Source organism: Mobula birostris, chromosome 10, assembly GCF_030028105.1.
Source record: "Mobula birostris isolate sMobBir1 chromosome 10, sMobBir1.hap1, whole genome shotgun sequence".
NCBI classification, from domain to species: domain Eukaryota; kingdom Metazoa; phylum Chordata; class Chondrichthyes; order Myliobatiformes; family Myliobatidae; genus Mobula; species Mobula birostris.
In genome coordinates this window covers 69,860,582-69,884,706 of record NC_092379.1, presented here as the reverse complement: position 1 = coordinate 69,884,706, position 24,125 = coordinate 69,860,582, and the positions used below count along the sequence as shown (strand labels likewise).

General features: G+C 43.9%; 1 long non-coding RNA gene across 2 annotated transcripts in view; it reads left to right on the top strand.

Annotated features, from left to right (window-relative positions):
* Positions 1-24,125, top strand: part of LOC140204104 (uncharacterized) — a 119,102-nt gene that overhangs the window by 9,593 nt on the left and 85,384 nt on the right. Inside the window, exon 3 of one of the 2 annotated variants that reach the window (XR_011887531.1) lies at positions 6,700-6,823. The exons of the other annotated variant lie outside the window; for it this stretch is intronic. This is a non-coding gene — a long non-coding RNA (uncharacterized lncRNA). The remainder of the gene's footprint in view (positions 1-6,699; positions 6,824-24,125) is intronic. 2 annotated transcript variants of the gene reach the window in all.

The window sequence follows — 24,125 nt, the reverse complement described above, 5'->3', positions numbered from 1 at the left end:
GATAAGGTGGGCTAATGTTAACTATTCTGTGCTCTATGGTAATTGAGTTTATTTCCAGAGTGAGGGAAGGTTAATAGTTCATGGTTTTCCCTACTTCATGCTGCCTAGCCAGGGTGAAAGGAACAGCATCCCAGAAATGGGGCCCCACACTTGCTAACCGAGTCCAGGGAGGTCACATCTCCTCCCGGGCCAGTATGGAAAGACAGCTACTGATGAATGTATTTGGTGAGGGGGTGGAATTCCAAGTGTTCTTCAGAGGAAGAAAAAATCCTTGGATTGAATAAAAAAGTTCTAGAGGAATATTGCTGGGAACAAAGAAAGCTCAGGAATGAAACAGGGTTGGAGGTTTAGACCTGGCAGCTGTCTGCAGGCACCATGGTCACTCCCGATGTAATGATGTTTACACAGTTTCTTTGGGATGATGAAGTCTGGAATGCAACATGCCATTATCTGCAAATGCGACACTCCTTCCAGTAAGGGAGTCTGTGGGTTTCAGGTAGAATTTCAGCCGTCTGTCAGCACCAGGATGATTTTCCACTGAGGTTTGTCAAGACTTGCAGAAGCTGCCTTCACACTGCAGAAGTGTGGGGTCTGGATTGCTATCCCGAGGCAAACGGCAGGTGTTGGCATATTCGAGACACAGAAAAGTGAATACTGTGATTTATTTATGCACTGTGTCAAGTGTCAACACCAAACCTGGTCTCACTGCTTTAGATACACTGTCTCCCACTCCTCGGGCTGGGTGCACAGATACTCAATGGTGGAAGTCTCACAAGGTTCCACGAGACATGGACACTGTCCAAAATGTAGATGATGCTGCAGCCAGGGACGAGGCTTCTAAACATGGGACGTTCACCGGTCCCTGCTCCATCTAGCCATCCTAGCATGTGTCTGAAACAGTCAATGTTCTTGAATGTGTATACATGCACGACTATCAACCTGGCTCATTGCAACTCTGTGTGTGTGCGCATGCATATAGATACAACTCTGCATCAGCACATACACTTTCGTGCCTGTGCAAGTGGGAGTCATCTGTTCATGTTTGTTCATAATTATGTTTGTATACATTTGGATTAGGTCAAAGCCCAAGGGCTCATTTTATTGTCAAAACATGCATGTACAATGCAACTCTGATATTTGTCTTCTCCAGATAGCCATAAAATATTGAAAAGAGAAAAGATATCAAACCCCTCCCCACATGAAAAGGAAAAGGAGACAGAACTTGCAAACTCCAAATCCCCCACCCTTTCCCTTGCACAAAAGCAAACAGATCGCCCACACCGAAAGCAGTGGCTCGAACAATAACATCAAACCCCAAAACCCCTCCCTTGCAAACAACAATGACAGTAACATGAAACACACAACCCCCTTCCTTGCAGTAAAGAACAGCGACACAGACCAAGAGGGTAGAGGAAGGGAAGGAAGAAGTACAAGGTGGTAGGTAATAGGTGAAACCTCGAGAAGGGGTGGGGTGAAGTGACGAGCTGGGAAGTTGATTGGTGAAAGAGATAAAGGACTGGAGAAGGGGGAATCTGGTAGGAGTGGACAGAAGACCATAGAAGAAAGGGAAGGAGGAGGATCACCAGAGGGAGGTGATGGACAGGTAAGGAGATGAGGTGAGAGAGAGAAACAAGAATGGGAATGGTGAAGTGGCGGGCAGAGTAATTTAAACTACAGTCCAATAATTACATAAATCTTAGAATTTTGAAAGTATCCTCCCAACTCAGTCCTTCTGTGAAGAGCGACCACTGTGACACTGGTCTGCAGCCTTCTGTATGCCACCGATCCGTCTACCAGCCCGCCGACTCATCATTTCCATTCAGAGCGACTGCAGTCCTCCTCCACAACCACCACAATGCCTCAATCTTCCTCAATGCTTTGAAATGTAGTCGATCATGGCCTCTGCTCCTCTCAACGAGGCTGCTCTCGATCCTCTCCAGGGACAGCAGAGAGCTGGAGCTTTTGATCGAAGTCCAAACTGCACATGACCGGCTCCAACCATTTCCGAAACACTATCAGGACCAAAAGAAGAAGCAGAAGGCATACAAAAAGTGAACTAATTAAAGAGATTGGCTATCTGAAAGATGTCGCCTGAGGAATTGTTGTTCGCTGGCGTCAAGTTTGTGTTATTTTCTGTGTTTACTGTGTTGGTGCTTCAAATCAGGCCTGTCTTTGTATGTGCACAAGTTCACCCTGAAATGGTTCTGTGTGTGTATGTGTGTGTGTGTGTGTTTCTGAGGGTAGGCACTTCCACTGTTCAACACAGCAGCAATGTTGATGCTCACTGTAACCGAGGGCCAGAGCGTTGGTAAAATCACACTCTCAGCAAGGCCCTGTTTCTTACCGAGCAGAATCTAATCAACAGTTCCACTGGAAATGGGAAAAGAGGAAGCATACTATTTGGCAATAAGTATCGATCGTTCATTGTGAGAGCGTGAAGGTTTGAAATAATTGTGAGGTCTTTAGCCATCAATGCTTTGGTGATTGAAGTACTTACCTAGATACAACTTAAATCTTCTAGGATCAGGTAAATAGGGTAGTGAAAAGAGCTTTCGGCACACCAGCCTTCATAAATCAAAGTATTGAAAACAAGTGTTAGGATGTGAGGCCCAATTTGAAGTATTTTGTGCAAGTTTGCTCGCCTACCTACAGGAAATACATCAATAAGATTGAAAGATGACAGAGAAAGTTTGCAAGGATGTTGCCGGGACTTAAGGACGTGAGTTATAGGGAGAGGTTGAGTAGATTAAGACTTTATTCCCTGGAGTGTAGGATAATGAGGGGAGATTTGATAGATGTGCTTTGTACAAAATTATGAAGGGTATAGATAGGGTAAATGCAAGCAGGCTTTTCCTGGTGATGTTGTGTGAAACGAGAGCTAGAGGTTATAGGTTAAGGTGAAAGGTGAAATATTTAAGCAGAACTTCTTTGCTCAGGGGATCATGTGAGTGCAGAATGAGCTGCCAGCAGAAGTGGTGGATGCAGTTTCAAAGTTCAAAGTTCAAAGTGAAATTCATTATCAGAGTACATACATATCACCACATATAACCCTGAGATTCATGTGGGCATACTTAGCAAACCTATAGAACAATAACTAAGCAGCATCAATAAACACCAAACAATTTCAACACTTAAGAGAAGTTTGGAAAGTACAGCATTGGGAGGGGGTATGGAGGACTGTGGTCAGGTGCAGGTTAGTGGAAGTGGCAGAATAAGAGTTCTACATGGACTAGATGGGCCAAAGGGCCTACTTCTGTTCCGTTGTGCTTTATGACTCTATGACTCAATTCCAATTACCTCTGGGTGACAAACAGTATTTCCTCAGAAACCTCTTCCCTCTAAATCTCAATCAATTGTCATTGCCATCTAACCTTGTGGATGTTCCTTCCTTTTCCTCCTTTCCACCACCCCCAGCACCCCTAAACCAGCGAGCAAAACCTTACTTTGCCATTTTCCCTCATGGCCACACATCCTCTCTATGGCCCAAGGTCAGGGTTCACCACGGTTACATGTCAATGGAGGCGGTCTTTGACTGGATTTGATGTTTGAGGTCTCCTCACATCTCAAGCAGCAAGCCAAATATAGGCTCTGGGCAAATGGTCTGTCCCAGAGGAGCAATCACAAATTCTAGGAGAGCCTGAAACTGAAGCCTCTCTGTATTTAATAATAGTGAACGAAACTAACCGTAGGACCTTGTCATCTACAGTGACCCAGTCCATAGGGTGAGTGAGTGCGAGCTTTTCCCTTTGAAGAGCAGGAGGATGAGAGGTAACTTAATGGAGGTGTACAAGAAGATGATAAGAGGCATAGATCGAGTGAATAACCAGAAACTTTTTCCCAGGGTGGAAATGGCTAATATCAGGAGGCATAACTTTAAGGTGATTGGAGAAAAGTATAGGAGGGATGTCAGAGGTAAATGTTTTTGACACAAAGCATGGTGGATAGATGAAACACCCTGCCAGGGTGGTGGTACAAGCAGATGCATTAGAGGCACTTAAGAAACAGGCAAATGGATAATAGAAAAATGAAAGGGGAGAAGGGTTAGATTGATCTTAGAGTTGGTTAAAAGATCTGCACAATGTTACAAAGGGGCTGTACTGTGCTGTAGTGTTCATTGTTCTCTGTTCCATTCCGGAGGTGTCAGCATGCTCTCAGTCACCGAATGCTCGAAGTGTTAGCCCCTGGAACGAGGCCAAAGCAGAGAGGGAAACAGTTAGAGCCACTCCCATATCCTGAGACAAGGAAACCCTTCCTGTCAGATCCTTCCTGCACAGGCCGAGTCTCGCTCCGAACACTTATTGCTCTGAAGATGACTATAAAGTGAATGCGATGACCACCCACATCTTTGTGGGGCTGTGCATTTGGCAAGAAGGTCAGGAAAAGGATGCAAGGGATTCTGTTGAGGTACTTAACACAGACTCTCTGATCTATGGACTGTTCCCAGGGATGCAAACCAAGACAGATGTCAACTGCTGCAGAAAGATCATCATCTCAAACTTTGTTCTGTCCAAAACTTGTTGGTCTTCTGGTGCAATGAGATGCCCGTAAGAGAATGCCGCTGACTGGCACCTTCCAAGCTGCAGGAATGTGTACAGAGGGATGCAATGAAGCCATTGCAGAGTTTTTGTTGGGAATGACTGAAGTCTAAGCTGTTGCCACCACGGAATGCTGAGGATCTGGTCCTGTGAAATAACCCTGAAAACCGGGCAGGGTACGTTGCTTACAGAAGCCATAGGAATGGCATCGGTGCTTTGTCAATAGAAAATATTAACTTGATGATTCTGCAAATATAAAGAGAAACATGCAGCATTGTATTTTATTCTGTGTTTCTATTTTACTTATGAAGGCTATTTCTGAAGTAATATAAAATTGTCCTTGGCCTGTCCCAGGATTTTGCCCAGAGATTCCTCCAACTTGCCCCCCTCCCCTACTCCTCTGACACAGTGTTAAGGACCATGAAACTGAAGAAGAGAAAGGCGTCGGGAAAGCTGCTTTGCCTCTGTAAAGCTGGACATCAAGGTACTAACCCAATTGGAAGCATGGCTGCTCCAAATCATGCCTTTCCTGTGCTGACAGGCTCCAGTCTTCCTGACTGACTAGATCACAGTGTGTGGCACAACACTATATGACAGTCAGTGCTGGCGAGAGATGATGTTCTCTCAAAGGAACTAAGGGGTTGCTGACCTTTGCTGTGTGTTTCTGGTGAGTTGGAGAGGGAAATTTTGCAGCCAAGATCCCTGACTAAGTGTGAAATTCTCTGTTAATTACATTGCAAATGGTATTCTGCTTGTTTTTCTGTCACCAAGGTTTAGATTAACCCATTCTGATCTAGTTTATTTTTGTGAATGTGTGAGCTATTCTCTCCTGAGTAGCTGCAAGTTGAACGCCCACAGCACAAATTACAGACTTGGTGTAAAGGCTCTCCTACACTGCCCCTCACAGAACAGGTACACAGATAATTCTCACACTGTGATAATTCCTCACACTGCCCCTGAAAGCTGGTGCATTGGTAAGAAGCAAGGATCCCTCTACACTGGCCCGTTAAACATTTGCTGAAAAGGTGCAACACAGGTTAAATAGAAAGCAGAGCTTCTCCTCATCCTGCCCCATCATACAATCCCAGAACAGAAGCAGTGCAGGTCGTGATTCATGGTCTCAACACATACTCACAGGACAGGGCTGCACAGACTAAATAGAGCGAAGCTCTCTCTACACAGCCCTGTCAAAGACTTCCAGGTAGTGGGTTAGGCACAGAATGAAGCTTCCTCTACACTGTCCGGTCACACATTCCCAGCGAAGGGACAGCACATATCACACATCCCAGCGCAGATAATTATAGGGTAAAGCTTTTCTCTTGCACTCATTGGGTTAGACACAGAGCAAAACTCCATCTGTACTGTTCTGCCACATGCTCTCAGGGCACAGATTAGACAGAGCAAGGACATCTATTTACCCCTCTACTATTGTACTTTTAAGAACAGTATTTAAGAGGCAGTTGGACAGGTACATGGATAGGAGAATTTTAGAAGTATATGGGAATAGTGTAGCTGGGCAGTTGGTCGGCATTGGCTGAGCATTCTGTTCCCATGTGGTATGACTCTAAAACTCTATACTTCAGATCCATGCCTGTAAGAGCAGTGTTCAATTTCCAGTTCCTTCTCAAGGCCTCTTTGAACCTGTTTTTACACCTGGAGTGCTAAATTAGGAGTACTGTAGCTTGCAATGTATAGTACTTACAGGAGAAAAGCTTCAAAATGGGCTTACACATTCAGGTGAGGCAGGTTGCATCACCTGCACTATCTTCATCATCATTGCTATCTTCATCACCACAGCACCTCCCCAGTCTCCATCTGAACTTGATGGAAGGTAAATTCTTCAGCAGTTCAATGATTGAGCTGAGGCTGGTTGTGAAGTAGAGTCAATGGATTCCTGATTAAAGAAGGCCTGGTGTGTATTGTCTTGGACTCCGATCAGTTAGCAGAGAGGAGAAGTGAGTCAGTAGTAGGAGCATCAGACAGGGTAACTGACCACTCCCATAAGCCTTTGTGTGTTGTTGGAAGCCTATTTATAAAGGAGAATGGATAGCTGGAAGGTGTAGGAACGATTCCATATCACTGCAAGCACTGCAACACAACAAAAGCAACAGCACCCTCTGACAGCACCTCTAACTAAATCTCAGCACTCTTCCTGTCTTTGCAGAGCTGCAGAGAAACGCAGCTGCAGAAAGCTTGATGCAATTCACTGACACTGAAAGAAGACAGAGAATGTTGCCATGATCCGATCTCACCCACCACACTCGACACGGTTTGTGAATTAATACAGGGTACAGTAGACCTTTCTTCTGAACATGCTGCACAGAACATGGGGTCAATTCTGATCCAGGTGAACTTCAGCTTTGAATGGAATTCCTCCGGCACAGATCAGAGCATTCCATTCCTTGGACATGTGCCCAAGTCTTTGCTCACTGTCTTGCCTCTGTGCTCAGCAAGTGGCGTGGCTGAGAGGTAGGGTTGTTATTTTTTAAAATTTGAGTCACATTTTGCCTATCTCTGACCCTGAGCAAAGTGATATTTCTGGAGAATATCCTACCACAATGACAATACTGTGATATTGATAGCTCCTGAGAATTCTGCTGATTGGAATCTCCCGTCCATTTCTGGCTCATTTCATTGGGAAAAAAAATGTGCAGAGACTGGTTGGGTTAGTTCTAGGTGTATACTCCCTATTCTGGGTACAGTGATAGATCTTTACCCTAGGACATTCCAGCTCGCCACCTTTTTCCCATCTCTGACACCCTCCTTCTCCCCTCCTGCCAAGCTCTGGCACATCCAAATCCTGGCACAACCTCGCCCATCCAGGGAAAAGCAACTCATCTGGCTTTGAATTGATGCCTCTCCCCTTCATTCTGAAAAACTGCTAAGGAGGTCTGCTCAGAGTCAAAATGGAAGAAAAGATAAGGTTATCCCAAAGCCACTGTTAACGGATGTGAAACAGGATTTAAACACACCTAAAGTTGTAGAATGAGGGAGATAACATCAAAACCCTGGCCTGTGGCACGGGAGTTAACAATTGCCCCATCTCTACCTGGACTATCACGATCAATAATGGACCTCCCTGTTAATGTGTGATGGATGAGAGTGATATAACCACAGAGGAATGTCGCTGAGCTATATAAGCTACATGATCCTGTGAACACAGCTCGCTTGCCAGAGTGGTGGCTTTGAAGAATGTGGACAAGTTACAGCTAGAGCAGAGCTCGTGTTTGCATTTCAGAGTCGGGATGGGCTGGCAGCTGCTGATCTTCATTCAGATCAGTGGCACAGGACCAGGACTAGCCCTCTAAACATGGGAACAGGACTCGGTCATCAGTCCTTCCAGCCTGATAGGTGCCATCAAGATGATGGCTCACCTACTACTGCAGCACCATTTCCCTGTGCTCTCCTCCATATCTCCCGATCTTCCTATTCAGGTGCCTCAGTATTGAATGAATTCAATGACCCCCAGGGTGTGGAATTTAGAATCAGAATCACTGGTGGCAGTACATTGCCATACATAATCATAACAACTCTAATTTACAATAAGTATGTATATATTTATGATTAAATTAAGCATCAAATTTCATGACAGCTGTTTGTGATATTAAACCTGAATCTGATTCTGAATAAGTAGTGTAAAAGGAGAGGAAAACAAGATAGTCAGATAGGTAATGTCCATTTAGAAGTCAAATGGCAGAGGGGGAGAAGCTGTTTCGGAAACGTGGAGTGCCTGCTCAGGCTCCTGCATCCCTTCCTTGATGATAACAGTGAGGTGAGGACATGTCCTGGGCGATGGGAGTCCTAATGATGGATGACCCCCTTTTTGAGACATTGCCGTTTGAAGATGTCCTCGCTGCTGGGGAGGCTGGTGTCCATGTTAGAGCTGGCTGACTTTACAACTTACCACAGCTTTTTCCGATCCTGTGCAGTGGCTCCTCCACGCCAGACAGTGATGCAGCCAGTTAGAATGCTCTCCGTGGTACATCTGTAGAAATTTGAGAGACCCTTTGTTGATATATCCCAAACTCCTAATGAAATATAGTCACCGTCGTGTCTTCTTTGTAATTGCATCGATGTGTCAGGCCCAGGTTAGATCTTCAGAGATGCTGACATCCAGGAACTTAAAACTGCTCACCTTTTCTACTCCTGATCCCTCGATGAGGACTGGAGTGTGTTCCCTCGACTTCTCCATCCTGGTCCACAATCAGTCCCTTGGTCTTACCAGCATTGAGTACAGGGTTATTACTGTGACAGCACTCAACTAGCTAATCTCTCTTGCTCCTGTACACCCCCCTGCCACCATCTGAATTCTGCCAACAATAGTTGTTCCAGAGGTTCACCACCTTCTGTGTAAATAAAGATCTCCTCAGCCTTTTGTCTGGACAACTGTGTCAGAATTTTGAATCACCCATCCAGGTTAATCCCACAAACCACCTTTCTCCGCAAATGATTGTGTCCAATTCCTGTGAAAGGGTCCCCCTGAGTCTGATTCAACCATGCATTTTGATGGTGGATCAACTTCACAAAAAAATGTCTATTGATATCCTCTGCTAATCATTTACAGTGCACAACTTTACTGCTGCCCAGAGAAATTTGTTCCTCTGTTCCTACACTTTCAAAATCTCTCTTAATATTGAACACCTCTCTCAGGCCTTCAAGTCCCTCTGTCCTGCTGAGGAGAATTGCTGTTAGCCGTTACCTCTGGTTAATGGGACACACTCATCTACAGTGTCATTCTGGGGTATCTACTCTACTCTATTTCAAAACTATAAAAGCCCAGAAGTATGTACGACCTTTGACCTGCAGCCAAGATTTTGAGTTGCACCTTTGATTTACTTTAATCTAAAAATTTGCAACCCTAAGTCACACATCCATGCAGTTTTGAACTTGCTTTATAAATATCTGCTGCCACTTGTAAGTACTTGTGCGTATCTGGTCTCACATTTCCATTTCATGCCATTACGTAGCTTATCCATGTTACCATACTAACTCACTCACTCACCATATTAACACTATATGCATTAAACTGCATCTGCCCCTTCCTTGCTTTCTGTGTTGCTGGTCCGCATTGATCCTTCTCATTATCTGTAACATAGATAACTTTTACCATTTTGAATTTCAAAATTGAATTGAATTGACTTTATTTCTTTCATCTTTCACATACATGAGGAATAAAAATCTCTTTACGTTACGTCTCCATCTAAATGTGCAATGTTCAATCATAGTAATATATAATAATTTATAATAAATAGAACAGTCAGTGTCATATAGAGTACCCTCAAATCAGCATGAGTTCATCAGTCTGATGGTCTGGTGGAAGAAGCTGTCCCGGAGCCTGTTGGTCCTGGCTTTTGTGCTGCAGTACCGCTTCCTGGATGGTAGCAGCTGGAATAGATTGATAGATTGTGGTTGGGATGGCTTGGGTCCCCAGTGATCCTTTTTACAGGCCCTTTTTATATACCTGTCCTTGCAAATGTCTTGAATCATGGGAAGTTCACAACTACAGATTTGCTGGGCTGTTCACACCACTCTCTGCAGAGTCCTGCAATTAAGGGAGGTACAGTTCTCATATCAGGCAGTGATGTAGCCAATCAGGATGCTCTCTATTGTGCCTCTGTAGAAAGTTCTTAACATCTGGGGGCCCGTACAAAACTTCCTCAACTGTCTGAGGTGAAAGAGGTGCTGTTGTGCCTGTTTCACCACAGAGCTGGTGTGTACAGACCACGTGAGGTTCTCAGTGATGTGGATGCCGAAAAACTTGAAGCTGTTTATCCCCTCAACCCCAGATCAATTGATGTCAATAGGGGTTAGCCCATCTCCATTCCTCCTGTAATCCACAACAGTCTCCTTTGTTTTTGCGACATTCAGGGAGAGGTTGTTTTCTTGACACCACTGTGTCAGAGAGATGACTTCTTCCCTGTAGGCCACCTCGTTATTGTTTGAGATAAGACCAATCAATGTAGTGTCATCGGCAAATTTAATCAGCAGATTGGAGCTGTGGGTGGTGACACAGCACAGGTGTACAGGAAGTAAAGGAGGGGACTCAGTACACAGTCCTGAGGGGCTCCTGTTTTGAGAGTCAGAGGGTTGGAGGTGAGGGAGCCCACTCTTACAACCTAGTGGTGATCTGACTGGAAGTCCAGGATCCAGCTGCACGAGGCAGTGTCAAGGTCGAGGTCTCTGAGCTTCTTGTTGAGCCTGGATGGAACAATGGTGTTGAATGGTGAACTATAGTCCAAGAACAGCATTCTCACATAAGCATCCTTCTTCTCCAGATGTGTAAGGACAGTATGTAGAGCAGTAGCTATTGTGTCGTCTGACGATCGGTTGTGTCGGTAGGCGAATTGTAGGGGGTCCAGGTGAATTGTAAGGGGACCAATTATAACCTGCTTCCTGACATACAGTAATCAGAATACTGAGTATTTACCTAGTGTACTGGTGTATTACCGCCACAGTGTCACATTAAGCAACATGCAGGAGCTTTATAGAGTCACTCTACACAGCAACAGTACCATGTCCATCCTGCCCATTGATGACCATCAATTACCTCAGCAGTTTGTTTGATCTGAGTCTACCTAGAGGAGGTGAACTCCATCTCTGACCGACTTCACTTCCCTGGGTGAGTTTGATGCACCCTGCATCAATCCTGCTGTCCACTGCACTGTTTATGAGTTTCCACATCTTCAAGAGACTCACAGGTGAAGTTTTGCCTCACCTGGAGGGACTGTCTGGGGCCCTGAATGGTAGTGAGGGAGGAAGTGTAAGGGCATGTGTAGCACTTGTTCCGCTTACAAGTCCGGGTTTTGAATATGCCCTGGGGTGTTGGAGCCAGTGAGATCAATGGCAGGAACCGCAATCTGAAGTTCATGCCTGCTCGCGTCAGGACCAGCAGGCTCTGGGGTTTGCAGATGTAAGAGCTTGCGATCACTACCATTCAGGGCCCCAGACAGTCCTTCCAGGTGAGGCGACACTTCACCTGTGAGTCAGATGGGGTGATATACTGCGTCCGGTGCTCCTGATGCAGCCTTCTATATATTGGCGAGACCTGATACAGATTGGGAGATCATTTCGCTGAACACCTATGCTCTGTCCGCCAGAGAAAGCGGGATCTTGCAGTGGCCACACATTTTAATTCCACATCCCATTCCCATTCTGATATGTCTATCCACAGCCTCCTCTACTGTAAAGATGAAGCCACACTCAGGTTGGAGGAACAACACTTTATATTCCGCCTGGGTAGCCTCCAACCTGATGGCATGAACATTGACTTCTCAAATTTCTGCTAATGCCCCACCTCCCCCTCGTTCCCCATCCGTTATTTATTTATTTATTTATTTATATACACACACATTCTTTTTCTCTCTTTCTTTTCTCTCTCCTTTTTCTCCCTCTGTCCCTCTCACTACACCCCTTGCCCATCCTCTGGGCTTCCCTCCTCTCCGTTTTCTTTCTCTCTAGGCCTCCTGTCCCATAATCCTCTCATATCCCTTTTGCCAATCAACTGTCCAGCTCTTGGCTCCATCCCTCTCCCTCCTGTCTTCCCCTATCATTTCGGATCTCCCCCTCCCCCTCCCACTTTCAAATCTCTTACTAGTTCTTCCTTCAGTTAGTCCTGACGAAGGGTCTTGGCCCGAAACGTCGACTGTACCTCTTCCTAGAGATGCTGCCTGGCCTGCTGCGTTCACCAGCAACTTTGATGTGTGTTGCTTGGCCCTATAAAAAAGGTGGGGGGATGGTGGGAAGGAGAAGGCTGGTAGGTTCCAGGTGAAAAACCAGTAAGGGGAAAGATCATTCTGCAGCAGCAGTACATTGCAATACATAATATACTTACAGGAATTTACAGTTTTATTGTTATGTATTGCTTTGTACTGCTGCTGCATACCAACAGATTTCATGACATGCCCGTGATATCATGATATTAAAGCTGACTGTGATTTTAGTGTTGCTTCTGGCTCGAGTCTCAGCTGAGCCAGCAAGTTCAACCTTCAACCAATTAACACAAGTTACTGAGTTCCTTAGCTGATTCTACACCTTGGCTGACAACCCCAGAGAGTCCTGTGAGACATGCTCAGACTGAAATCTTGTCTCTTTTACTGATCATACTGCTTTTCCAAGGTGGGCTGATGGCTAATTTGTTAAATATAGAACTAAAAAAAACCCACACAGATTCTGGAAACACTCATCATGTCAAGCAGCATCCGTGGAGAGAGAAATCGAGTTAAATTATTGGAAGGTGTTCTGAGAGATCGGATATACAAGTATTTGGACAGCCAAGGGCTGATTAAGGATAGTCAGCATGGCTTTGTGCATGGTAGATTGTGTTTAACGAATCTTGTAGAGTTTTTCGAGGAGGTTACCAAGAAAGTAGATGAAGGAAAGGCTGTGGATGTTGTCTACATGGACTTTAGTAAGGCCTTTGACAAGGTCCCACATGGGAGGTTAGTTCAGAAGGTTCAGACACTAGGTATCCATGGAGAGGTTGTAAACTCGATTTGACATTGGCTGCGTGGGAGAAGACGGAGAGTGGTAGTAGATGACTGTTTCTCAGACTGGAGGCCTGTGACTAGTGGTGTGCCTCAGGGATCTGTGCTCGGACCATTGTTGTTTGTTGTCTATATCAATGATCTAGATAATAATGTGGTAAACTAGGTCAGCAAGTTTGCTGATGACACTAAGATTGGAGGCCTTGTGGACAGCGAGGAAGGCTTTCAAAGCATACAGAGGGATCTGGACCAACTGGAAAAATGGTCCAGAAAATGGCAGATGGAATTTAACGCAGACAGGTGTGAGGTGTTACATTTTGGAAGGACAAGTCAAGGTAGGACATACACAGTAAATGGTAGGGACACTGAGGAGTGCGGAGGAACAAAGGGATCTGGGAGTTCAGATACATAATTCCCTTAAAGTGGCATCACAGGTAGACAGGTTTGTAAAGAAGGATTTGGCATCCTGGCATTCTTAAATCAAAGTATTGAGTATAGGAGTTGGGATGTTATGGTGAGGTTGTATAAGACATTGGTGAGGGCAAATTTGGAGTATTGTGTGCAGTTCTGATCACCTAACTATAGGAAGGATATCAGTAAGATTGAAAGAGTGCAGAGAAGATTTACTAGGATTTTGCTGGGTCTTTTGGAGTGAAGTTACAGGGAAAGGTTGAACAGGTTTGGACTTTATTCCTTGGAGCATAGAAGAATGAGGGGAGATTTGATAGAGGTTTACAAAATTATGAGGGGTATAGACAGAGTAAATGTGAATAGGCTCTTTCCACTTAGGTTAGGAGAGAGAAATATGAGAGGACATGGCTTTAGGGTGAAAGGGGAAACGTTTGGGGGAACATTAAGGGGAACTTCTTCACTCAGAGAGTGGTGGGAGTGTGGAATGAGCTGCCATCTAACATGGTAAATGCGGGCTCACTCTTAAGTTTTAAGAATAAATTGGATAGATACATGGATGGGAGAGGCCTGGAGGGTTATGGACTGGGTACAGGTCAATGGGACTAACAGAAGAAAGTTTCAGCACAGTCTAGAAGGGCCGAATGGCCTGTTTTCTGTGCAGTAGTGATCTATGGTTATATGTCTCTGCACAAAGCCCTCCATTGGAATGCAAGTATTCAGTATTGCTACTTGTGATATTGTTATAAATAATTCTTGTTCCCTGCACTGCAAAAGCAAAGCCTCATATAAACCAAAGGAATACCATTTTATTTTCCTTCTGGACTCTTTGCAACCTTTTGGAATGAACATTGTCCTTTAAATTACTTTCTCATCATTTGCCATTATCATGCTGCTATCCCTTCAAAGGTACATTTATTGTTAGAGGAATGTCTAGCCCTCAATATACATAATTTCACATTACAGCACTCTAAGGAAGGAACAGTTGGCATTGTGAAAGCTCCAGGGTGTGAAGCTAATCAATGTGAGTGGCTTTCAGGGATCCCTTGCGTTGGAGCTATTTTTTATCACAATATCCAGCTGTCTTATTTTGACTTTTGAGAATACTGAAAGTTTGCGGCCCACCCACCGAAGGTCCAGCCACGGGATAATCATTCTTCCCAAGCAGTTCCTTGTTGAGGAAGAATAATGAATACATTTTAAAAATGTGATTTGTGGTTACTGCCATGGAGATGAGTTTATTTTTAAATTCCAGGTTTATTTAACTACTTGAAGTTAAACTCATCATTCCACTGGCTGCTTGTCCAGTAATTTAACCATTCTGCTACGAGCAAACTATTAAAGAGATATCCTGTTACATTAGGGCCTAATGCAAGTTTGAGGAATAGCAGCTCAGCTTCCATCTATGCTTGTGGCAGATTTAATGGACTCAATATAGAATTCTGCAGCTTCAGGCAACTGTGTCACTCTGTATCAGTTGTTGTCCATCTCTTGTGTTAGTTTAGCTTGTTTTATTTTACTCCTTTTCCTTTTCTTCTGTATTTTATTATTTATTGAAGTTCATCATTTAACAAACATTTCCATAAGATGTATTTCAGAAACGTCCGGCCTGCGTCTCCTCCTGCTTCGCATTTTGCAGTGACGAGGTGGTTTTGTCGGCATCCTCAGTTTGTGGTAGCTCCTATTCATTCAGCGACCAGATAACTTTCTTTACATTTTATCTGTCGGAGACACCCCCTTTGTCCCACCCTCCTACCAGTTTAATGAGTTTCTTTTGACTCCACCCACCCTCCACCTCCGAGTGAATATCAATTTCTCAAACTTCCGGTAATTCCATCTCCCCCCTTCACCATTCCCACTCCCGTTTCATTCTCTCACCTTATCTCCTTACTTGTACAACACCTCCCTCTGGTTCTCCTCCCCTTCCTTTTCTCCCATGGACTTCTATCCTTTCCTATCAGATTCCCCCTTCCTCAGTCCTTTATCTCTTTCACCTATCAGCCTCCCAGCACTTTACTTCACCCCACAATCAAGATGGCGCCTGCGTACAACGCTCCCTTGGATACATCTTCTGGATAGATCATGAAATCATCTTTTTCACTTTTATGTCTTTTACATTAGATTTTCATCTTCAATGTAATTCTAGAACTGTTGGGGCTCGTGCTTTGCTGTTTGGAGATTGTTTGGGTGCTTCAGCGCTCTGCATTCTCCTAGAGGATTCTGGGACACAGAGGCAGCGTGGGTGAACCTCATGGCAAGAAAGCTGCAGGATGATGTTAAAAGTTCAAGCAAATCCACTAATAGAAAGGTTGTGAGTGGTGGTAAAAATCTTCTGAGGTGTATATAGTTCAATGCTAGGAGTATTGCGGGGAAGGCGGATGAGTTGAGGGCATGGATTGACACGTGGAATTATGACGTTGTAGCAATTAGTGAAACTTGGCTACAGGAAGGGCAGGACTGGCAGCTTAATATTCCAGGGTTCCGATGTTTCAGATGTGATCGAGGCAGAGGAATGAAAGGTGGGGGAGTGGCATTGCTTGTTAGGGAAAATATTACAGCAGTGCTCAGGCAGGACAGATTAGAGGGCTTGTCTACTGAGTCCTTGTGGGTGGAGCTGAGAAACAGGAAAGGTATGGCCACATTAGTGGGATTGTATTACAGACCACCCAATAGTCAAAGTGAATTGGAAGTGCAAATCTGCAGAGAGATAGCAGGCAACTGCAGGAAACATAAAGTTGTGGTGGTAGGGGATTTTAATTTTCCATATATTGATTGGGTCTCCCATACTGTTAGAGGTCTAGATGGTTTAGAGTTTGTAAAATGTGTTCAGGAAAGTTTTCTAAATCAATATATAGAGGGACCAACTAGAGGGGATGCAATATTGGATCTCCTGTTAGGAAACGAGTTAGGACAAGTGACAGAAGTCTGTGTAGGGGAGCACTTTGGTTCCAGTGATCATAACACCATTAGTTTCAACTTGATCATGGAGAAGGATAGATCTGGTCCTAGGGTTGAGGTTCTTAACTGGAAGAAAGCCAAATTTGAAGAAATGGGAAACGATCTAAAAAGCGTGGATTGGGACAGGTTTTTCTCTGGCATGGATGTGATCGGTAGGTGGGAAGCCTTCAAAGCAGAAATTTTGAGAGTGCAGAATTTGTATGTTCCTGTCAGGATTAAAGGCAAGGTGAATAGGAATAAGGAACCTTGGTTCTCAAGGGATATTGCAACTCTGATAAAGAAGAAGAGGGAGTTGTATGACGTGTATAGGAAGCAGGGAGTAAATAAAGTGCTTGAGGGGTATAAGAAGTGCAATAAAATACTTAAGAAAGAAACCAGGAGGGCTAAAAGAAGACATGAGGTTGCCTTGGCAGTCAAAGTGAAGGATAATCCAAAGAGCTTTTACAGGTATATTAAGAGCAAAAGGATTGTAAGGGATAAAATTGGTCCTCTTGAAGATCAGAGTGGTCGGCTATGTGCGGAACCAAAGGAAATGGGGGAGATCTTAAATAGGTTTTTTGCGTCTGTATTTACTAAGGAAACTGGCATGAAATCTATGGAATTGAGGGAAACAAGTAGTGAGATCATGGAAACTGTACAGATTGAAAAGGAGGAGGTCCTTGCTGTCTTGAGGAAAATTAAAGTGGATAAATCCCCGGGACCTGACAGGGTGTTCCCTCGGACCTTGAAGGAGTCTAGTGTTGAAATTGCAGGGGCCCTGGCTGAAATATTTAAAATGTCGCTGTCTACAGGTGAGGTGCCGGAGGATTGGAGAGTGGCTCATGTTGTTCCGCTGTTTAAAAAAGGATTGAAAAGTAATCCTGGAAATTATAGGCCAGTAAGTTTAACATCGGTAGTAGGTAAGTTATTGGAGGGAGTACTAAGAGACAGAATCTACAAGCATTTGGATAGACTGGGACTTATTAGGGAGAGTCAACATGGCTTTGTGCATGGTAGGTCATGTTTGACCAATCTATTGGAGTTTTTCGAGGAGGTTATCAGGAAAGTGGATGAAGGGAAGGCAGTGGATGTTGTCTACATGGACTTCAGTAAGGCCTTTGACAAGGTCCCGCATGGGAGGTTAGTTAGGAAAATTCAGTCGCTAGGTATACATGGAGAGGTGGTAAAATGGATTAGACACTGGCTCGATGGAAGAAGCCAGAGAGTGATGGTAGAGAATTGCTTCTCTGAGTGGAGGCCTGTGACTAGTGGTGTGCCACAGGGATCAGTGCTGGGTCCATTGTTATTTGTCATCTATATCAATGATCTGGATGATAATGTGGTAAATTAGATCAGCAAGTTTGCTGATGATACAAAGATTGGAGGTGTAGTAGACAGTGAGGAAGGTTTTCAGAGCCTGCAGAGGGACTTGGACCAGCTGGAAAAATGGGCTGAAAAATGGCAGATGGAGATTAATACTGACAAGTGTGAGGTATTGCACGTTGGAAGGACAAACCAACGTAGAAAATACAGGGTTAATGGTAAGGCACTGAGGAGTGCAGTGGAAAAGAGGGATCTGGGAATACAGATACAAAATTCCCTAAAAGTGGCGTCACAGGTAGATAGGGTCGTAAAGAGAGCTTTTGGTACATTGGACTTTATTAATCAAAGTATTGAGTACAAGAGCTGGAATGTTATGGTGAGGTTGTATAAGGCATTGGTGAGGCCAAATCTGGAGTATTGTGTTCAGTTTTGGTCACCAAATTACAGGAAGGATATAAATAAGGTTGAAAGAGTGCAGAAAAGGTTTACAAGGATGTTGCCGGGACTTGAGAAACTCAGTTACAGAGAAAGGTTGAATAGGTTGGGACTTTATTCCCTGGAGCATAGAAGAATGAGGGGAGATTTGATAGAGGTATATAAAATTATGATGGGTATAGATAGAGTGAATGTAAGCAGGCTTTTTCCACTGAGACAAGGGGAGAAAAAAACCAGAGGACATTGGCTTAGGGTGAGGGGGGAAAAGTTTAAAGGGAACGTTAGGGGGGGCTTCTTCACACCCAGAGTGGTGGGAGTATGGAATGAGCTGCCAGACGAGGTGGTAAATGCGGGTTCTTTTTTAACATTTAAGAATAAATTGGACAGATACATGGATGGTAGGTGTATGGAGGGATATGGTCCGTGTGCAGGTCAGTGGGACTAGGCAGAAAATGGTTTGGCACAGCCAAGAAGGGCCAAAAGGCCTGTTTCTGTGCTGTAGTTTCTATGGTTTCTATGGTTATGACGTGCGAGCCAACATTTGACTGCATTTTGCCGATTACAGCTTCCATTGTTCACCAATTAAAGCGACAAGGACAATTGAAATATCAAGGCAAATGTGGGAGATCGTTTGAGTGTTTCAGCTCTCTGCAGTCTCCGAGAGGATTCCGGGAGTCAGCGTGCATGAATCTCATAGCGGGCAGGCTGCAGGGCTGATATATTGTTCCATTTCACTGATTAAAGCTCCCATTTTTGCCAATTAAAGTGACGAGGGAGATTAAAGCATCGAAGCGAGTGCAGAGGGTGAGCACTGGCTGCCTGATTTTTGATTGGTTGCTCTGCACTGCAGAGGGGAGAGCCTGCTGCTGCATCTTGGTCCAGATGAACATACCCAGGTTTTTTTCTGCATTTTGCATGTGGACTTTGGACTATAGACTCTATTTTTCAGTTCTGTATTTTTTATATTCTGTGTTATTTCGCCCAATTTTCTTGTATTTTTCTGCAGGGAGGGAGATTTGTGGGTCATTGTGCTTGATCCCTTCTGTTCATTTTTTTGTGCAGGAGGGGGGATTTGGAGGCTGATGTGCTTGTTCCATTTTCGTTCTTTTTTTGCAGGGAGGTGGGATTTGGGGTTGGTGATTGTGCTGCCTTTCTTTTGTTTTCTTTCTTGGATCATGACTGTCTGGAGAATTGAATAATTTCAGAATTGTATACTTTGATAATAAATGAACCTTTGAACCCTTCCCCTCTCTTGGTTTCACCTTCCACCTTTCACTTCTTCCTCCCTTCTTCCACTTTCTTGATCTAACTTCTCATTATCTTTCCACGTCCTGATGAAGGGTCTCAGCCCAAAATGTCAACTGTTTACTCTTTTCCATAGATGCTGCAAGGCCTGCTGAGTTTCTCCAGCATTTGTATGTGTTGCTTGGATTTCCAGCTTCTGCAGATTTTCTCATCTTTCTGATAATAGGCATTCAACCTGAAGCAAAACCTCTGATTTTCATCCCACAGTTGCAGATGGACCTGATGAGCATTTTGAGCATTTTATGTTTTATTTTAGACTTCCAGCATCTATATTTTGTGCTAGCTCTTCTACAATGGATGATCATGTTGCCTCTCACTGTCAGTACACTGTGGAAGAATTGGTTGAGTAAGGTCATTGGTTGAAATAATCAGGATAGTCATTGCAAGGCAGCATCTGTTAGTCAAAAATGAAATTCATCTAAGTATGAATCTATTAGTCAAAGTATGAAATTCATCATTGTTACAGCAAAAATACACTGCATATCAGTTTGGGCTGCTAATGTGAATTGTGCCTCACAGATCATAGAGTGAGAAGGTCATAGAACATGGAAACAGACCCCTCATCCCAACTTATCCAAACCAACCAAAGTGTCTTCATCGGATTGTACCACTTGCCTGTATGTTCAGTGGCCACTTTATTAGGTACCTCCTTACCTAATAAAATGGCCACTGAGTGTACGTTCATGGCCTTCTGCTGCTGTAGCTGCTCCACTTCAAGGTTTAAAAACGCAAACAACAGGAATTCTGCAGATGCTGGAAATTCAAGCAACACACATCAAAGTTGCTGGTGAACGCAGCAGGCCAGGCACCATCTCTAGGAAGAGGTACAGTCGACGTTTCAGGCCGAGCCCCTTCGTCAGGACTAACTGAAGGAAGAGTAAGTAAGAGATTTGAAAGTGGGAGGGGGAGGGGGATCCAAAATGATAGGAGAAGACAGGAGGGGGAGGGATGGAGCCAAGAGCTGGACAGGTGATTGGCAAAGGGGATATGAGAGGATCATGGGACAGGAGGCCCAGGGAGAAAGACAAGGTGGGGGCGGAACCCAGAGGATGGGCAAGGGGTATAGCCAGAGGGACAGAGGGAGAAAGAGGAGAGTGAGAGAAAGAATGTGTGTATAAAAATAAATAACGGATGGGGTACGAGCGGGAGGTGGGGCAATGTCGACTGTACCTCTTCTTAGAGATGCTGCCTGGCCTGCTGCGTTCACCAGCAACTTTGATGTGTGCCACTTCAAGGTTTAATGTGTTATGCATTCAGAGATGCTCTTCTGCACACCACTGTTGTAAAGCATGGGTATTTGATTTACTGTTGCCTTCCTGTCAGCTTGAACCAATCTGGCCATTCTCCTCTGACCTCTCTCATTAACAAGGCATTTTTGCTCACAGAACAGCCACTCACTGGATGTTCTCTGTTTTCCACACTATTCTCGGTAAACTTGAGGGACCATTGTGCGTGAAAATCCCAGGAGATCAGCAGTTTCTGAGATACTCAAACCACCCTGTCTGGCACCAAAAATTATTCCATGCTCAAAGTCAGTTAGGTCACGTTTCTTCCCCATTCTGATGATTGGTCTGAATGATATTAAATCTCTTGACCATATCTGCATGTTTTAATGCATTGGCTTGTTGCCACATGATTGGTAAGTGTACAGGTGTAACCTAACAAAGAGACCACTGAGTGTATTTGGCCTATAATCCCTCTAGTCCAGGGATTCCCAAACTTTTTCATGCCATGGAGCGTTATCATTAACCAGAGGGTCTGTGGACCTCAGGTTGGGAACCCAAGAACCTTTCCTGTCCAAATTTTTCTTAAACATTATACCTGTACCCATTGATTAGAGTTCTTAAGTTAAGGGAGTCCTTAGGGGAAAGTGATCATAATATGATAGAATTCACCCTGAAACTTAAGAACGAGAAGCTGAAGTCAGATGTATCAGCATTGTAGTGGTATAAAGGGAATTACAGAGGCATGAGAGAGTTGCTGGCCAAAATTGACTGGTAAAGAACACTGGCAGGGATGATGGCAGAACAGCAATGGCTGGAATTTCTGGGAACAATTTGGAAGTCACAGGATATATACATCATAAAGAGGAAGAGGTATTCTAAAGGCAGAATGACACATCACTGGCTGACAAGAGAAGTTAAAGCCACCATTAAAGTCTAAGAGAGGGCATATAATAGAACAAAAATTAGTTGGAAGTTAGAGGATTGGGAAGCTTTTAAAAACCAACAGAAAGCAACTAAAAAAGTCATAAAGAAGGAAAAGATGTAATACAAAGGTAAGCTAACCAATAATATTGAAGAGGACACCAAAAGTTTCTTCAGATATATGAAGTGTGGACATGAGGTGAGTGTAGATATTGGACCACTGGAAAATGATGCTGGAGAGGTAGTAATGGGGACAAGGAAATGGCAGATGAACTGAATATGTATTTTTCATTTGGCTTCACTGTGGAAGTTCCAGGTGTCAGGGGTCATGAAGTGTGTGAAGCTAACATTACAAGGGAGAAAGTTCTTGGAAAACTGAAAGGTCTGAAGGTAGATAAGTCACCTGGAGCAGATGGTGTATACCCCTGAGCTCTGAAATAAGTGGCTGAAGATATTGTGGAGGCATTAGTAATAATCTTACAAGAATCAGTAGATTCTGGAATGGTTCCAGAAGACTGGAAAATTGCAAACGTCACTCCACTCTTCAAGAAGGGAGAGAGGCAGAAGAAAATAAATTATAGGCCAGCTGGTCTGACCTCAATGGTTGTCAAGATGTTGGTGTCCCAGAGGAAGGTGCCTGAGCCTTTGACCGTAGGCAAGGTTTAATTGACATGGTTTGTGGATTGGACTCTCTAGTTTATGTTATGATGTGTTTCTGGATTCTGATTACTCCTTTTTTGTTGCTATTTTGTGTAATTTTGATCAGGGCAGACTGACTTTGCAGCCTGAAGTCAACAAACGACCTAGTGCTAAATTGAACTGAACTGAACTAAACTGTACATTTCTAGACTCTTTCAGTAAATTTGTGATTTGATACTCTGTGCTTTTCACTCATTTTTTACCATTTGCTCGATTTGTTTTTTTGAGCTTTGGGAGTTTGATGTTTCCTTAGAACGGGTTCTATGGTGTTTCTTTGTTTCGTGACTCTCTGTGGGAAGATGGATCTCAGGACTGTATACTGCGCAAACACTTTGAAAATAAATGTACTTAGAATCTTCGAATAAGGTCATCCCACAGCAATTACACTCCAGGGTCTAAGAGTCCCAGCCTATCCAATTTCTTGTCATAACACAAGCAACACAGATGATCCTAAAAAAAAATAAATGAAGACTGCAGACCGGATTAAGATTGAAAAGTAGCCTTGATTTTAACTTCTTTTCTGGCCACAGTCACAGGGAATCAAGTCATATACACAAGTATATTGAGGTACAGGAATAAAGTAAAACACTATTTGTAGCAGTGTCACTGACCCACAGTTCAGACATGATTATAAAGTCTGCACAAACAACACGAGAGGTCAAGATAGAACTGGGGTTCTTAAAACTGTAGGGCAGTGGCTCTGCTAACTGCTGCCTACAGATTCAAGATTACATGAAGTCACTGAGTATAGCTGCCAATGCTTTCTTCATAAGGGTACAGAGCGGAAGGGGGGTGGGTGTGGTGTGATATATCTTAACATCAGAGTCACTTAGACTGTTGAGGTACATATCAAGCAAAGGGTATGAAATGGAATTTTGATCCTGTGAAATTGGCCATTGGCTTGGCATCAAGGATGGACAAAGCTGAAGGAACATCAATGACACTACTCTGCAATACAACTTATTCCTATTATGTTACATGAGCGGCTTTGTTTACCAGCCAACACGGGTCTTAACAGTGGCAGAATAGTTTTGTAACTTCTACTGATAAAATCTGCATTCCACCTGTTCAGCTGAATTAGATATGAGGAACTGCAAGTTTCACAACCACTTTCTGATCTGATCAGCCATCACAACTCAGGGGAAATATGTACTTACATGAGAAACATATTAATATGTTACCTTTTGAAATCTGTTTTGAGAAAATTTATTGACTTGGAAAACAAAAAAGCCACTGGTGGATGTTGTTTCAGATAATGTAGAGCCAAGCAAGAGCTCGGCCAAACATGACACAGCGTGAACTGGGGTGGGCCACAAAGCATTGGGGGGAGGGTGCAGGGGATGAACTTAGCCAAGTTTGGTGCACAGAGAAGAGAAAATCTGCAGATGCTGGAAATCCAAGCAACACACATAAAATGCTGGAGGAACTCAGCAGGTCAGGCAGCATCTATGGAAAAGAGTGAACAGTTGACACTTCAGGCCGAGACCCTTCATCAGGACTCATATGTCCTGATGAAGGGTCTCAGCCTGCAAAGTCAACTGTTTACTCTTTTCCAGAGATGCTGCCTGGCCAGTTGATGCACAGACTTCAACTTCTTTGACAAATGACAAAGAATGCCTTTCATGCAGAGGATGTTGCATATCTGGAACATCACATTGTTGAGTTAAGGACAGAGTTTAAAGAAGGTCTTTACAAATAATAGAGAGGGTTGGGAAAACTGGAGATATGTGGGAAGAAATGCTGGAGTTTATAAGCTGAACAATGATGGAAATGGAGGATTTGCAAGGAAACAGGTGGGGGTGTACAGAATCTCAGGGTGTGACACAGAAGGGGGTTATAGGTGGGTCAAGGGA